The following is an 18,693-nucleotide window of genomic DNA, read 5'->3' on the forward strand; positions in this document are numbered from 1 at the left end:
ACATCCTCCAGCTTGATCCAGTTACTTTTCAGGGATGGAAGAGTACCCAGAATGTTGATCTCTTCTTTGGAGGATAAAGAAGCAAAGTAGTCTCTCCTTGGTGTTTTCCATAAATGCCCAGTTGTGATAATTGCAGGACAGAAGGTAGAGGACAGAGAGTAGGCATTTTATTTGTATGCTGTTGGTTTTTTGATGAAGTTTGAGTAGACTGAAGAATAGCCACCTAATTAATTGATTTAGAGACTTTCTACCTAAAACTAAGTATGAAATTGGTATTTTAAAGTGAGGTAAATGTTAGCAACAACAATAAAAACTGCAAAGGATTAGTTAGAAAGACTTCTACTGAGGGTAAATGACTTGGAATAAATCTTGTTGAATGGGCATCTGGAGGCTAGTTATTTTAACATAATAATGAGAACAACACTGTATTCATAAACTTTTTTCCATCAAAGTAATACTTTTACTAACACTTTAGATGCTTCGTAACATCATAAAATGATACCATAAACTATTATAATCATTTCTGCTATGTAATTTCTGATTAAGAGACAAGAAATAATAGGCTTTGAAACCATTTAGATCTTGGTTTAAATCCCATTTCCCTCCCTGTTTCTGTGAATTATCAGAAGTTAACTTCTCACTCAGGTTTCAGAGGACTGTTAAGTAGGTGTAACTAGCCAGAGTAGGTTGCCTTTGACCTTGCCCAGCATATAGTAGGTACTCAAGATACTGCTTTCCTCCTGTTTTCTTTTTTTAGAAATAGAACTAAAGAACAAATTTATGTGATATTTTAATGGTCACTTGGAGCATACATCATAATCCATTATTGCGTGTTCTACTTCTGTGTGCTCAAAACTACTATTCCCTCTCCCCCATTCCATTATGTAATGCTTTTCTTGGGGGGGAAAAAGGTATTTTTGTACACATATCTCTCATGCAAATTTTTCTGGGAACAAGATATTAAAGTATTACTGTAAAGATTTCCATGTTAAAGATGGACACTGGCAAGACACCATGGCATGTGCCTGTAATCCCAGCTACTTGGGAGGCCAAGGTGATAGGACCGCTTGAGCTCAAGGGTTTGAGGTTAGCCTGGGGAATACTGTAAGACCTTATCTTGGAGGAGTAGGGTGGGGACAATACTGAAAGAGAATAGAAACATTTAAGAAAAGTGAAAATCAAGTCTCTGAAATTTCTAGTAGGTAACAAATCATAATGATTCCTTTTTTAAATAATTTCTTTCTTTAAAAATAACATCACATAATAGAATTGAAAATGTACTTGTTTTTTAAAATAAAATGTATGAATAATAATGAAAAACGTTTCCACTGATTGCTGTATGGCAAGTACAGCAATGGCTGAACATTGTTAGTGTTGATCTCACTGAAGCATCACAACCCTGTGAGGCAGACACTGTCATTTTACAGATAAGCAAAGAGAAGCTGAATGAGATTAAGTAGCATTCCTGTATCACACAGCTAGTAGGAAGAAGACTTAGATTTCTTTTCTTTTTTAAAAAAATCTCTCGGGCACTTGCTTCCTGTGTTGCAAATTAGTTTTTGAATTCCTATGCCCTTAAAGTTTTTGATAAGACTGGGAGGCTTTCTTTGAGGGTCATTCCCTTATAAGCAGTTACTAGGTTACTTACTTAACGTGTACAGTCATTCTGAAGTATTTGAGGTTAGGATGTGAATTTTCTTCCTCACTAAACATAGATTTTTTTTCTTTATTAACAACAAGTGAACTTGTTTTCTTGGACTTTGACTTTTATTTCTTAAATTTGTACTCTGATAGAAGTGGTAATGGAGACCAGACTTCTGTGAGACAAAAGTATATGTGAACTTAGAACTTTAGTAAATTTTAGGTAGGATTATAACAGTATTACTTATCACTGGAAGCTGAATGAACTATATAGCTTTCTTTTTTAAATTTAATATGATGGATGGTGCCTCCTTCATTGATGCTGCCTGCATTTTCTTTTGAACCATCATTTATCTCAGCTGAGATATAAGATGGGTTTGGGATTTAAATGTGTTCATTTTTAATATTCCAAGAAAATAATACATTTTAGTGAAGAGTTTATATTTTGGTTCTGTTTGCTTAAATGTATTTTAGAGAACATTTAAGGACATTAAACAGACATCGTTTAAATGGTCGTTGCAGTTTTAACATTTTAGTGAAGTATGAAAAAAAAGTGTGCATACTTTAAATGTACAACTTAATGAATTTTTGCCTCTCTAGTGTTAATAGCCTTGCCTAATTACAGATACAAGAAAATAGAGGAAAACTTAGTCAAGGAACATTCCAAAGGTTCGAAAAATCACAATTAATGTATTGTTTTTATTTGGTTGCTCAGGTCTCTAAAAATTGAAAATGGCAGGTTTCATATATGTAACATTTTAACTTTGGGGAAATACATAGTTTTGAATGCAGGAGGAAGAAATGAGAAAAATGATGTCTGTTAGTTTTTTAATTTTTTAATTAATATTTTGAGACAGGGTCTTATTCTGTTGCCCAGGTTGGAGTGCAGTGGTGCAATCTTGGCTTACTGCAACCTTTGCTTTCTGGGCTCAGGTGATCTTCCCACCTTAAGCTCTTGAGTAGCTGATACCACAGGTGTGCACCACCATGCCCAACTAATTTTTGTATTTTTTATGGAGGGGTGGAGTTTTGCTATGTTGCCCAGGCTGGTCTTGAATTCCTGGTCTCAAGTCATCCACCCTCCTTGGCCTCCCACAGAGCTGGGATTACAGGTGTGAGCTACTGCAACCAGCCTATTATTATTTTGGCTTAAACTAAAATATAGATGATTATAATATGTTTTCATCTTTTTAAATTTCTTCAAAATATTACAGTGGAATGAGTATGTTGTATGCTTACACATAAAAGACACCAGAAAACAAAAGCCAAGATAAACAAGACCTGGATATCTTAGTCAACAACTTGGTCTTAATCTGGACAGTACTTTGTGAGAAAATGTCTTTTCTAAATACTATATCCAGATGATCAGTTAATTTGATTTTCACAGGCTCAATTTTTCATATATTTTTTATTGAACAATATAATTTTACACTTATGTTGGTGACTATTAGTATGTCCTAAATGTAGCAGAGAAAGGAATTTTTATAAAAGCCTACCATCTGCTATATTTTTACATTTTTTTAAAGAAGTAGGCTTGGGAGTTCTTTGCCGCCCTGTGTCCTCTTTTCTGGAGGTCTTGGTGATTCTGCCACAGCCTCAGCTTCCATTGCTCTGTGACTTCATGATGTCAAAAATTCTTAGACTCCAGGACATTCCTGAAGCTGAGAAATGAGTTTCTCTCACTGTCTGTTAAGAACTGAGGGCTACAGGAGGCGTGCCAAGATGGCTGAGAGGAGGCAACACCGGAATACAGCTCCCAGCAAATGAGATACAGAGGGCTAGAGGACTTAACGATTCCAAGTGAGGTCCTGGGTTGATTTCGTGGGACTGGTAGGACACTGAAAATATCCCAGGGAAGGAGCTGAAGCAGGGTGAGAGCCACCCAGAGAAGGCAAACCAAGACAGGGCAGGGCACGTCCCCACCTGGAATGTGCAGCGGCTTGGAGGGTCAGGAACTTCATCCCCTCAGTGCTTCGATTCGTATACTGTGCTTACCTCATCCCTCCTGTAACCCACGGTCCACAAGAGCCCTGCCAGATTGAGGGGCGCCATGGGTTGTCAATGCAAATCTGAGCTACCGCTCCCACCTGGTGCCACAAGTTGTCTGCACGTACCTGAGTGGAAGTTTGGACTAACACCAGCGGGATGGAACTACCCGTCCCACAGAAAGAGGCAGAGTTGAAAGCAGGGAAACAAGCCATAAGGCCTGGCAGGCCTCACCCCCACAATACTCAAACTGAAGCCCACGTGCCAGAGAGCTTGGCAGTGAATACAGCAGTTTGACCCCAATCGGGAAGATCAAGCTCAGGGAAGGAGAGATGCCATTGGGAAGGCGGAGCCAATCTCACCTGCAAACAAACTCCAGGGGAAGACCACCGACTCTGCAACCTGACTGAATCCGAGGCAGCCCAGCAGCACCACTACAAGCCAAAAAAGATATAGCTTCAACCTCAACAGAAAGGACGTCCACTCAGAGATTCCTCCCGAAATCACCAACTTCAAAGATCAAAGGGAAAGAAATCCACAAAGATGGGAGGAAACCAGCAGAAAAAGGATGAAACCATAAATGACCAGAACACCTCTTCTCCTCCCAGGGATCACAACTCCTCACCATCAAGGGAACAAAACAAGACAGAGAATGGGTCTGATGAGTTGACAGAAGCAGGCTTTAGAAGGTGGGTAATAACAAACTTCACTGAGTTAAAAGACAATGTCCTAACCCAATGCAAAGAAACTAAGAACCTTGACAAAAGGTTAGACAAAATGCTAACTAGAATAACCAGCTTAGAGAAGAACATAAATAACTTGATGGAGCTGAAAAACACAGCACGAGAACTTCACGAGGCATACACAAGTTTCAGCAGCCGAATCAATCAAGCATAAGAAGGGATATCAGCAATAGAAGATCAAATCAATGAAATAAAATGAGAAGGCAAGATTAGAGAAAAAAGAATGAAAAGAAATGAACAAAGCCTCCAAGAACTATGGGATTATGTGAAGAGATCTAATCTATGCTTGATCAGCGTGCCTGAATGTGATGGGTGAATGAATCCAAGCCGGAAGACACTCTTCAGGTTATTATCCAAGAGAACTTCCCCAACCTAACAAGGCAGGCCAACATTCAAATCCAGGAAATACAGAGAACACCACAAAGATACTCCTCAAGAAAAGCAACCCTAAGGCACACAGTCATCAGATTCACCAGGGCTGAAATGAGGGGAAAAAATCCTAAGGGCAGCCAAAGAGAGAGGTCAAGTCACCCACAAAGGAAAGACCATCAGACACAGCGGATCTCTTGGCAGAAACCCTACAAGCTAGAAGGGAGTAGGGGCCCATATTCAACATCCTGAAAGAAAAGAGCTTTCAACCCAGAATTTCACATCCCACCAAACTAAGCTTCATAACTGAAGAAGAAATAAAATCCCATATGGACAAGCAATTGCTGAGAGATTTCGTCACTACAAGACCTGCCTTACAAGAATTCCTAAAGGAAGTACTAAACATGGAAAGGAACAACCAGTACCAGCCACTGCAAAAGCATACCAAATGGTAAAGAACAACGATGTAATAAAGAAACCGCGTCAACTAATGGGCAAAACAACCAGCCAGTAACAAAATGGCAGGATCAGATTCAAACATAATAATATTAACGTTGAATGTAAATGGCCTAAATGTCCCAATTGAAAGACACAGACTGACAAACTGGATAAAAAGTCAAGACCTATCGATATGTTGTATTCAGGAGACCCATCTCATGTGCAAAGATTCACATAGACTCAAAATAAAGGGATGGAAGAAGATTTATGAAGCAAATGGAGAGCAAAAAAAAAAAGCAGGGATAGCAATCCTAGTCTCTGATAAAACACTTTAAACCAACAAAGATCAAAAGACACAAAGAAGGACATTACGTAATGGTAAAAGGATCAATGCAACAAGAGGAGCTAACTATCCTAAATGCATATGCACCCAGTGCAGGAGCAGCCAGATACATAAAGCAAGTTCTTAACGACCTACAAAGAGACTTAGACTCCAGCACAATAAAAGTATTCCAAACGATACAAAAAGAGGGAATCCTCCCTAACTGTTTCTATGAGACCAACATCATCCTGATACCAAAACCTGGCAGAGATACAACTAAAGAAAGAAAACTGCAGGCCAATATCCATGATGAACACTGATGCAAAAGTCTTTAAAATACTGACAAACTGAATCCAACAGCAATTAATAGACTCTAACACTTCACCGACAATAGTGGATGGATCATCAAGACAGAAAGTCAAGAAAGGATATCCAAGACTTGAAGTCAGATCTGGACCAAGTGGATCTAATAGACATTTACAGAACACTTCACCCCAAATCCACAGAATACACATTCTTCTCAGCACCACATCACACCTACTCTAAAATTGGCGACATAATTGGAAGTAAATCACTCCTCAGCAAATGCAAAAGAATGGAAATCCATAACAAGTAGTCTCTCAGACCACAGCGTAATCAAATTAGAACTCAGGATTAAGAAACCACTCAAAACTGCACAATCACGTGGAAACTGAACAACTTGCTCCTGAATGACAAATGGATAAACAATGAAATGAAGGCAGAAATAAAAATGTTCTTTGAAACCAACGAGAATGAAGACATAACATATCAGAATCTATGGGACACATTTAAAGCAGTGTCTAGAGGGAAATTTATAGCAATAAATGCCTGTATGAGAAACAAGATCTAAAATTGACACCCTATTGTCAAAATTGAAAGAGCTAGAGGAGTGTGATCAAAAAAACTCAAAAGCAAGCAGAAGACAAGAAATAACTAAGAGCAGAACTGAAGCAGATACAGATACAAAAAACCCTTCAAAAAATTAATAAATCCAGGTGCTGGTTTCTTGAAAAGATCAACACAATAGACTGCTAGCCAGATCAATAAAAAAGAGAGAAGAATCAAATTGAAGCAATAAAAAACAATAAAGGGGATATCACCACATATTCCACAGAAATACCACCATCAGAGATTACTACAAACAACTCTATGCACATAAACCAGTAAACCTGGAAGAAATGGATAAATTCCTGGACACTTGCACACTCCCAAGACTAAGCCAGAAAGAAGTTGAAACCCTGTATAGATCAATAACAAGCTCTGAAGTTGAGGCAGCAATTAATAGGCTACCAACCAAAAAAAGTCCAGGTCCAGATGGGTTCACAGCCGAATTCTACCAGACATACTAAGAGGAGCTGGTACCATTCCTGTTGAAAGTATTCCAAACAATACAAGAAGAGGGAATCCTCCCTAACTCTTTCTATGAGACCAACATCATCCTGATACCAAAACCTGGTAGAGACACAATTAAAAAGGAAAACTGTAGGCCAATATCCATGATGAACGTTGATGTAAAAATGTTCATTAAAATACTAGCAAACTGAATCCAGCGGCACATCAAAAAGCTTATCCACCACGATCAAGTAGGCTTCATCCCGGGGTGCAAGGCTGGTTCAACATATGCAAATCTATAAACGTTATCTGTCACATAAACAGAAACAGTGACAAAAACCACATGATTATCTCAATAGATGCAGAAAAGGCCTTTGATAAAATTCAACACTGTTTCATGCTAAAAACTGTCAATAAACTAGGTATCAGTGGAACACATCTCAAAAAACAAAAGCTATTTATGACAGGCCCACAGCCAATATCATCCTGAATGGGCAAAACCTGGAAGCGTTCCCTTTGAAAACTGGCACAAGACAAGGATGCCCTCTCACCACTCCTATTCAACATAGTATTGGAATTTCTAGCCAGAGCAATTAGGCAAGAAAAAGAAATAAAGGGCATTCAATTAGGAAAAGAAGAAGTCAAATTGTCCCTATTTGCAGACGACATGATTGTATACTTAGAAGACACCATCGTCTCAGCCCAAAACCTCCTTAAGCTGATAAGCAACTTCGGCAAAGTCTCAGGATACAAAATCAGTGTGCAGACATGACAAGCATTCCTATACACCAACAACAGACAGAGAGCGAAATCATGAGCAAACACCCATTTACAATTTCTACAAAGAATAAAATACCTAGGAATACAAATAACAAAGGGTATAAAAGATCTCTTCAAGGAGAACTACAAACCACTGGTCAAGGAAATAAGAGAGGACACAAACAGATGGAAAGACATTGCGTGCTCATGGTTAGGAAGAATCAGTATTGTGAAAATGGCCATACTGCCTAAAGTAATTTATAGATTAAATGCCATCCCCATCAAGCTACCATTGACCTTCTTCACAGAACTGGAGGTAAGCAATTTAAACGAGAGCCCGCATATCCAAGACAATCCTAAGCAAAAAGAACAAAGCTGGAGGCATCACGGTACCTGACTTCAAACTCTACTACAAGGCTACGGTAATCAAAACATCATGGTACTGGAACCAAAACGGAGATGTAGACCAATGGAACAGAACAGAGGCCTGGGAAGCAATGCCACATTTCTACAATCAATCATCTGATCTTTGACAAACCTGACAGAAACAAGGAATGGGGAAAGGATTCTTTTTTTAATAAATGGTGTTGGGAAAACTGGCTAGCCGTATGCAGGAAGCTGAAACTGGATCCCTTCCTTACACCTTATACAAAAATTAAATCCAGGTAGATTAAAGATTTAAACATAAGAACTAACACCATAAGAACCCTAGAAGAAAACCTAGGCAATACCATTTAGGACATAGGCACAGGTAAGGACTTCATCACTAAAACACCAAAAGCAATGGCAACGAAAGCCAAAATAGACAAATGGGACCTAATTAAAATTAAGAGCTTCTGCACAGCTAAAGAAACAATCATTAGAGTGAACCAACAACCAAGAGAATGGGAAAAAAATTTTGCAATCTACCCATCTGACAAAGGGCTAATATCCAGAATCTACAAAAAACTAACTCAGATTTACAATAAAAAAAAAAAAAACCCATTCAAAAGTGGGCAAAGGATATGAACAGACACTTTTCAAAAGAAGACATTTATGCAGCCAACAAACATATGAGAAAATGCTCATCATCATTGGTCACTAGAGAACTGCAAATAAATACCACGTTGAGATACCACCTCACGCCAGTTGGAATGGCGATCATTAAAAAATCTGGAGACAACAGATGGTGGAAAGGATGTGGAGAAAAAGGAACACTTTTACACTGTTGGTGGGAGTGTAAACTAGTTCAGCCATTGTGGAAGACAGCAATTCCTAAAGGATCTAGAAATAGAAATTCCATTTGATCCAACAATCCCCTTCCTGGGTATATACCCAAAGGATTATAAATCATTCTATTATAAAGACACATGCACACGTATGTTCGTTGTGGCGCTGTTTATGATAGCAATGACCTGGAACCAACCAAAATGCTCATCAATGATAGACAACAAAGAAATTGTGGCACATATACACCATAGAATACTATATGGCCATAAAAAATGATGAGTTTTTGTCCTTTGTAGAGCTATGGATAAATCTAAAAACCGTCATTCTCAGCAAACTGACACAAGAACAGAAAACCAAAGCCTGCATATTTTCCCTCATAGGTGGGTGATGAACAATGAGAACACTTGGGCACAGGGAAGGGAACAACACTCACTGGCCTAGGTTGGAGGTGGAGGGGAAGGAAGGGGAGGGACAGTGGTGTAGGGGAGGATGGGGAGGGATAACACCGTTGAGAAATGCCTGATGTAGGCGATGGGCATGGGAGGGGGATGGAGACAGCAAACCACCATGGCATGTATGTACCTATGCAACAATCCTGCAGGATGCAGGATGTGCACATGTACCACACAGCCCAAAGTACAATTAAAAAAAGAAATACTCTTGGAATGATCAGCTCAATTTTGTGTATTTTTAAAATTAAATACTACTGTCATAATACTTTCAATGGTTTAATAAAACAATATTTCTTATAAACATTTTTAATTTGTAAAGTTATATTAACAATATATATTCATTGTGAAAACTAGAAAATTGAGATGTATGTTGATTGCTGAGAACTAAAAACTACAGATAAAACCTTGAGATTCATTATCAGCATTTTCAGAAACCAACCTCTCAACTGTTTGCCTATGCATTACTGTGTTTATTATGCATATTATTTTGTACCTAAGATTACATTATGGACATACTGCCATGTTAATAAACATAAATCTATGTCATAATTTTAGTGGCTGGATAATATTTAAAAACTAGTACTTTATGTAAATGATCTTTTGTTAATTATTTTAGTCATTTATATTTTTTTACTGGTATAAGCACTGTTTTGATCATCTTTGAACATACATCTTTGCACAATTTTTCAGTTGTTTCCTTAGAATACATATTAGAAGCTGCGTTTTTTGGTCAAAGGTTATGTTTGAGGTTTTTGCTTAATATTTCAAAACAATATATTTTGTATAGTAATGTGAAAAATACAGGTTTATCAAAATTATTAGTCATAAGCATTTTAAAATTACTTGCTAGCCAGACACGATGCCTCATACCTATAATTCCAGTACTTTGGGAGGCACAGGTGAGAGGATCAGTTGAGGCCAGGAGTTTGAGATCAGCCTGGGCAACACCCTGAGACCAATTGTTTGCCAAGCACATGTGAACATTGGCATATTAATTTGTTTTAAAATTCTAATTTGTATTTGTTTTTGCTGTATGTGGTTGAACAGTTTTGTGTTTATCATTTGTTTTTCATTGGCGATTACCTGTTTGTATTCTTTGCCTATTTTTCTTTTGCCATGTTGATTTTTAACTATTCTTTATACAGTAGAGGTATATTTGCTTTGCTATATAGGTTGTAAATATATTTTCCAGTTTATTCTTTGATGATTTACATTTAGTTTTAAAAGTTTTATAATTATACTTGTTAATCTTTTACTTAATAATGGATGTCTTTGGTTCCTCACCACAATATTTCAAAATACTCACCTCCGTATTCTTGGATATTTTTATGGTTTTACTTTTATCCATCTGTTATTTATTTTGGTGTAACTTAAACACAGAGCAACCAAATCTCACAACTCTAGGCAGTACCATTTACTTTTACATGGAATAGAATGTGAACTGTGCTTCTTGGAGTTGTACAACTCACTGACTCTGGGAACTGGGAAGCATTAAACCCTGTTTTTTTATTGTTTAGTTATTTCTCCAACACTACTTAATGAATAATCCATCACTTCACCGCAGATTTGAAATACCTTATTTTTCAGGATAAATTCTTACATTTGCTTGAGTCTTACATGGACTTTCAATTGCATTTCAGTTGTTTGTGTATTTTCTTTTTTTAAATCTTGGGATTATGGTTTTTGTTGCATTTTAGTTATTTTTCACTTGTTAATATTTACAGCTAGATTTTTTTTAGTGTTTTCTTTCTTTCTTTCTTTCTTTTCTTTTCTTTCTTTTCTTTTCTTTTCTTTTCTTTTCTTTTCTTTTTTTCTTTTCTTTTCTTTTCTTTTCTTCTTTCTTTCTTCCTTGACAGTCTCACTCCGTCACCAGGCGCCAGGCTGGAGTGCAGTGGCGTGACATCGGCTCACTGCAACCTCCGCCTCTGGGTTCAAGCAATTCTCCTGCCTCAGTCTCCTGAGTAGCTGCGACTACAGGTGCACGACACCACACCCAGCTAATTTTTTTGTATTTTTAGTAGAGACGGGGTTTCACCATATTGGCCAGGATGGTCTCGATCTCTTGACCTCGTGATCAGCCCGCCTCAGCCTCCCAAAGTGCTGGGATTACAGGTGTTTTCTTTTTTTATAGTTTTAAATAGGAAAGTAGAATTGGACATATGCATTTTCTACTGGCATTTTTTTCATGGCTATTTTTGAGTAATTTGTAGGGCATCTTCTATTTGAAAAATATGAAGACATTGCTGCAGTATTTGGATTTGAATTATTTTCTGTTATATATTATGTTGTATTTTAAGTCTCAGTAGTGAGTATCTGGTTGAAGATTTGTGATCAGGGGTTGAAAATGAGCAGAATTGTATTTTAGGAAAATGAAAATGGAAATTATGAGAGAGTGCTAGCCTCTGACTTGATTCCTTCACCTCACAGTAGTCTAGGGTATTGAGAGCATAAACTATGGTGGTAAAAAGAGAAAATGTATATTTTTCAACACACCCTCCCATACTGTTAAGTCTAGAAAGACTTTCTCTGGGCTTTGTGATTAAATTATAAGTGTTTTTTGGCCTGGCAAACATGAATATATCCTATTTTCCAGCCATATCTCTGTCTGGTTCTACATTCATAGAGTGTGGAGTGTACCAGCCAAAGTGAATTGTTCCCCAGAGATTTGCTCTTCTTGCTTCTGTATAATTGCCCAAGCTTGTGTCTCTGTGTGGTAAGCTGTTCTTGCCCTGATGTCATCAGACAGTCTCATCCGTCATTCAGAGTTCATTTCAAATGCCTTTTGCTTTCTACAGCTTTTCCAGGTAGTTATGTCTCCATTTCCTTTGAGCCCAGTTGCACCTTACTTATATTCCTATTATATTTTGCCTTGTGACAGTGATGTTGGCATATTTATGTTATTTCCTCTGCTTCTGTAAGCAAATACAACCCCAGTGTTTTATGAAATGTTCAAATTTGGCATTAAGTGAGGGCTAAGGGCTATCATAATGGACCCTTTAAAAGTGCTTTTATAATTTTTTTAGTGCTTTCCAGATAACAGACTTGTATACTACAGTAACTAGGATTCATGATTACTGTTGTCGAACAGTTTAGTTGGACAAGGTTTTATGAATCTACCTGCTAGATTCTGTGATATGTTATTTACCAAGTTTTTAGAAATATTTATGTAGTTTGAGAAGTTATATTGTAAAATCAGTAAGTATATGTGTTAATATAAATAGTACTGATGGAAGAATACTGTATTTAAAAGTGTCTTATTTCTTGTATTTGACAATGATGATAAAATATTTGTATGTTGTCTTCTATCATGTAGTTCAGAACACAGTTATTTTAGCTCTTATTGTACCTATTCTAACTATATCTTTGAATCAAATCATCAGTTTTGAGAATCAGAAATTTCAGGCAAAGTAGACTTTTCTTAAAATTGAGTTCTCTAGCTTATTTCAGCATTTGGTAACAGGTACTTCTGCACAAAACAGAGTGGCATTCTTGAAATTTTAGTGTTGTCTTGTACTCTGGTGGCTATTAGAGTTGGTGTTCTGCACTTAACCATTTCTCTGTCAGTTATTGTCCAGAATTTTGTTGAGAGAGAATATTTATGGAAGATATTTCTGAAGTGTATCAGCCCACGCTCCAGGCATTTCTCTTAATTAGTGAATTTCTGAAGGTTGGTGGATAAGGGAATGAGAAGATAACTATATTAGAAAACCTGGAGGCCATTTTTGTTTTTATATAAAGACACATGCACATGTATGTTTATTGCGGCACTGTTCACGATAGCAAAGACATGGAACCAGCCCAAATGCCCATCAAAGATAGACTGGATTAAGAAAATGTGGCACATATATACCATGGAATAATATGCAGCCATAAAAAAGAATGGGTTCATGTCCTTTGCAGGAACATGGATGAAGCTGGAAAACATCATTCTCAGCAAACTGACACAAGAACAGAAAACCAAACACCACATGTTCTCACTCATAAGTGGGTGTTGAACAATGAGAGCACATGAACACAGGGAGGGGAACATCACACACGGGGGCCTGTCAGGGGGTGGGGGGCAACGGGAGGGATAGCGGGGGTGGGGCATTGGGGAGGGATAGAATTAGGAGAAATACCTAATATAGATGACGGGGTAATGGATGCAGCAAACCACCATGACACGTGTATATACCTATGTAACCTGCATGTTCTGCACATCTACCTAGAACTTAAAGTATAATAAATAGACCGGGCGCAGTGGCTCACGCCTGTAATCCCAACACTCTGGGAGGCCGAGACGGGTGTATTGCTTGAGGTCAGGAGTTTGAGACCAACCTGGCCAACACGGTAAAACCCCATCTCTAAAAAAAGAAAAAAATAATAAGTATAATTAATATATATATATATATATATTTTAAACAGCTGTCTTCTTTTCAGTTGGAAGTGCTACCCTCCCTTTTCTGCCCAGCCTGATTGACCTTTCAGGTGTTTTACGAAATGATACAAATCTACCATTTTAATATTCTAGAATCTATCCCTGGATTAAACCAGAGTTACAGAGGGTTTTATACGTACACAACCATTCCCATCTAATTCTTTTTACTGAGTTTTCCTTTAGTTTGATGTTACTATTGTACATTGAGGAATATTACAATCATTAGCCTTATGAGACTTCTTGTTGCCTTTTCTATAAGGTTGTTGTGGCCATTGTTATACATTGAGGGATATAAGAAACAACCATGTGAGACTTAAAATACCTATATAGTTGTGGAAAACATTGAGAAGACCCATGAGAGACATGGGAAAGCCCGTGAGAGTCACTGCTGTCTGTTCTTAGTACCAATAGTTTGCACTTCTACTGAGCAGCTAGGGAGTTTTTAATCTTACCATTTTGACACATGTAATCAGCTCCTTTTCCTTGTTTAACTGACCTAATAGAAATTATGTGGAATTCAAAGAAAGAGCCTAAAATAAAAATTAAAAGAAATTATAAGGAGCAATTTATGGCTCACTTCTTGGAAGAATGCAGGACTTAATGATAAAAGCATTTTTTTCATGCTTTTCATGCTCTTTGCTCTGATTTTATTACTTTTGCATTTAGTTCAGTTCTAGCTAAAATTCTATGCTTTTTAAAGTTACCTTGCTGAGGGTGGTGGTGTGTGCCTGTGACTCCAGACACTCAAGAGGCTGAGCAGGGAGGATTGCTTGAGACCAGGAGTCTGAGGCCAGCCTGGGCAACTTACTGAGATCCTGTCTCAAAAAAGAAAAAGAAAATGCTAAAGTTATTTCATATGATCTTTAGGATAAGGGAGGATATAAATAAATAAAATTATATCTACTAACATTTACCAATTTTGCTTTCCTGCTTTCTTTTTAACACTAACTATGGTTTTTATTTTAGTTTTGGATTACATACTCTTTGGAGGATCTTAATAAATTTGTATATCTTTGCTCTAGGAAAAAAATGCATAAACACACCCGTGACGTTTTGCATCTGATTTAGGGTACTTTATGAGACTTTAGGAAACCTTATACTAAAGTCATTGTTTATCTGGAATATATTATTTGGCAAATATTTTTCTGTAAGGTGGCCATATCCAATCATGTGAATTATTGTCTTTGTATCTTTAAGATGTATCACTAGCAGCTGATTTTCAGTAATGCTCATTTTCAATAATAAGTTGTGATAGGTTAGGTCTGTGATTACATCAGTGAAAATACTAAAAACCCAAAGTAATAACAAAAGATATTATCATTGTGGTTGGAAGAAATCCCTCCTGAAAGGGTTAATAAGAACTGTTCCTAGAGTAGTGTTTCTGTAATACCATTGGTGGCATTTATCAAGCATCGGTGCTACTTAAACTATTATACAGAACAGGAATTTAAATTAAAGGATGTCATAAAAGTATCAAAGATTAGGTTATTATTTACTAAATGGCATTAATGGTACAAAGGAAATAATAATAGCAAAGGAAAAATGTTTAATTCAAACCTCTACCTAACCTGAATGGCATTTGTTCAAAACATATGCAAAATATAATTTTTAAGTATTTTCACTGCAAGTTTATTTTATAAGTAATTATTTTATGTCAATTATTATGTTTTAGTAGAAGTTTTATAGTGAAATGGGCAAAAAATGTTCAAGAGTAGTACTTCTGGTTTGAGTAAGAATTTTATGAAAAATAGTAGCCATGCAGTTTTATAATTAACTGAGTATTTCGGTTGAGTGAGGTATATAACAGTTTACGGTGAATGTTTCCTGTTTGGTAGCATTTTATCTTCTGAGAGCATATGGTTCTTAAAGGAAACTTTTGTCTAGATAACTTTTAAAGAAACAAAATTTTATTTTTTAGGAAGCTAATGTAGTGGATTATAGTATATATAATCCAACTAAAATTTTATAAGTTAAAATGAAGTAAATGGAGGACTTTTTTTCAAGAAGGCTTTACGGTCTGAATTAAGAGCTGCTTCTGTGTTTTCATTTATTACTTGAATGTCACCTTGATACATAGTCTGTCTTCTGATACCTAAAGTAGTAATTCTTAAACTTCAGCACACAAATCACCTGAGAGTACTTAATAAACATATTGGTTGGGTGTGGTGACCAATATCTGTAATCCCAGACCTTTGGGAGGCCAAGGTGGGAGGATTGCTCAAGACCAGGAGCTTGAGACCAGCATGGGCAACATAATGAGGCCCTGTCTCTACAAAGGTTTTTTAAAAAATTAGCTGGGCTTAGTGGTGCATGCCTGTAGTCCTGGCTACTCGGGAAGCTGAGGTGAGAGAATTGCTTGAGCCTCAGAATTCAAGTCTGCAGTAAGCCATAATTGTACCACTACACCCCAGCCTGGGTGACAGAGGAAGTCCCTATCTCTAAAAAACCAAAATAAAACAAAAAAAGTTTTTCAGGACTGCAACCTCAGAGATTCTGATTCAGTAAGTCAGAGGGTCAGAGATGGGCCCAGGAATTGGTATTTTAAAAAATACCGAAGAGTGTCTGATAGAGGTGGACTACATTTTGAGAAACAGCCTTCTAAACAAGATGTAACAGTAGGATCTGAGGTTTAAAAATTGTTAATTTTCAATTCCACTAATATTTACTGATCAGTTAGTATGTATCAGGTACTTTTTTGGGAAGCATCATAAAAGCAGTATAAAGGCATTGTAAAAGTAGTGCAAAGGTGTATTAGTGTTGCCAACTGTTATTGTATTGTGTGCATTTAAGACAGTTTTTATAAAGTTATAAGGCAGCTACAGTTTGCTAGAATTTTGTTGTTTGTAAGAAATGATAGTAGGAAAACATTTAACAGCAAAAGAAAAGACAAAGTTTTTTAAGAATTGAGAGGAAAACAAAGTACAGAGTATGTAAATTAGATATTTTGCATTTCAACCTGTCCTGAGGCATTAACAATATTTTGGATGAAATACATATCTTTGATTCTTCTCTATCCAATCAATAAACAGTATTCCCAGTGTACTCAGTTTACCGTATATGGCATATGGGATTGTGTGTAGTATTACTGGCTGATGAAAATATAAATATATTAATATATATAATTATTACCTCACTACAGTCCCATATGTATTTCTCAATCCTGTTGTCTACATTTAATATAACTTTCATTTGTTTTGTTAGCATTAACATTTTAAAATTTTATATTAAATTTAAAACATTTAATTTTGCAAATCTTATAAGTATTTTATGTCCAAAGCTGGCGGAGGGAAAAGCAGTTTCCCATAACCTTGTCATCCTCGCTAGCCACTTTTTCTCTTCATCCTGAGAAATTGGTTGATGTGCTTTGGCCTTGCTTAATACCTCTCAGAAAAATATGACATATTGCTTTCACGGAAGCGGGGTGACGAAAATGACTTCAATCCCAGACAGACTCAGCTCTCCTCCCTTATCTTACTTGATGCTTCAGGGTTTGATAGTGGCAGGGAGTTGATATTGGTGTTAGTGACAGAAATGACAGCACATTTTACCACTTGCTGGTGCAAGTACAAAGCTGTCATATTTGAAAGCCATGAATATAGCTCATGGAGGCCTGTAGAAAATGTGTGAATAGAATGGGAGAGACACTTAGGACTATTTTCACATGTTATTTTAACATGAGCAAGGGAAGAAGTCTTATTGTGATTACGCTTGCTTGGTTCTTTTCATCCTGAAAAAAATGAGTATTTATTAAAGTGTGATGGCTTTTATATTAGTGATAAGCCCACTTTTCCATTTGTTTCTACATTTTAGTAACATTTTGTTCTAAATATCTATAAATTGTTGCAAAGTTTAGTATTTATTCTACTTGTTATGATGCTGTGTTTGTTATTAAATTTCTAGTATGCGCAGCCTGTCAACAGGGTGTCTTTTGCTGTTTTGAACACTTTTTAGAAAAAAGTCAATCTTCAAATTAGTTTTGTTTTGTGAATTCTAACCTACAATTCTGTATTCTATTTGTATTTCTCTAAGAACTTAGCATCTTTGAGTATTTTAGGTCTTTCCAGCCTTATCTGGGTTCTGTTATCTCTTCACTTTTCTCATTTATGATATGATCTGAGCTTTTTAAATTTCTAACATTTATTATTGGTCAACTCATTTTTAACTTTCTTAGAGTTCACTGCAGTCCCTGTGTGTGGTTCATATTCAGGAGTACATGCAAGTGCTCATCTTGAGATAGAAAGAAAATAGTTGCTAAAAGTTTAGTTGTCTTATTTCTCATCTTATTTAGTGGAAAGGATGAAAAGAAATACATTATTTTATGGTTTTCCCATTGGTTCTTGACTTCATTCTGAAATATAACCTTTTCAGTTGCCAGGTTACTTTTGGCAACTGAAAATTTTAATTTTTAATTGAAACTGAAAATGTAAATTTTCTAAAGTGATTTGAAATACAGTTTGAAGTCACTTAATTGGAATAGAAAAAGCTTTATTTGTGATTTCATTACTATTATTCTTTAGAAATGTTGCTATTTTAAAATTTTTTAATTGAAAAACTATTTTTGTCCAGGCACGGTGGCTCATGCCTGCAATGCCAGCACTTTGGGAGGCCAAGGTGGGCAGATCACGAGTTTAAGAGATTGAGACCATACTGGCCAACATGGTGAAACCCACATCTACTAAAAAATATAAAAGTTAGCTGAGCATGGTCTCGCACCTGTAGTCCCAGCTGCTCGAGAGGCTTGAGGCAGGAGAATTGCTTGAACCCAGGAGGCGGAGGTTGCAGTGAGCTGACATTGTGCCACTGTACTCCAGCCTGGCGCCTGGTGATAAAGCAAGACTGTCTCAAAAAAACAAAACAAAACAAAAAAAACTTTTTATGTAGCCATTAACAAAGAATGAGGGCTGTATGTATATAAGGAGTTGGATGGATGCTTGTAATAAATTATTCAGGGAAAACAGCGAAGGATGACATTTGTATGTTTTACTTTACATACATTGGTATTTT

At 36.6% G+C, this 18,693-nt stretch overlaps 1 protein-coding gene and 1 long non-coding RNA gene across 5 annotated transcripts in view; one reads left to right on the forward strand and one right to left on the reverse strand.

The window, feature by feature from the left end:
* The window catches only part of COG5 (component of oligomeric golgi complex 5), a 367,675-nt gene that overhangs the window by 83,800 nt on the left and 265,182 nt on the right, over positions 1 to 18,693 (forward strand). The gene's annotated exons all lie outside the window — the stretch shown is intronic.
* Positions 12,683 to 14,427, reverse strand: LOC116549984. The gene is made up of 2 exons (XR_004268187.1): positions 14,394 to 14,427; positions 12,683 to 12,933 (listed from the first exon to the last, which is right to left on the reverse strand). It is a non-coding gene; the product is annotated as an uncharacterized LOC116549984 (long non-coding RNA).

Source organism: Sapajus apella, unplaced genomic scaffold, assembly GCF_009761245.1.
Source record: "Sapajus apella isolate SASKATOON/1434 unplaced genomic scaffold, GSC_monkey_1.0 scaffold7, whole genome shotgun sequence".
In the NCBI taxonomy this organism is placed as follows: Eukaryota; Metazoa; Chordata; class Mammalia; order Primates; family Cebidae; genus Sapajus; species Sapajus apella.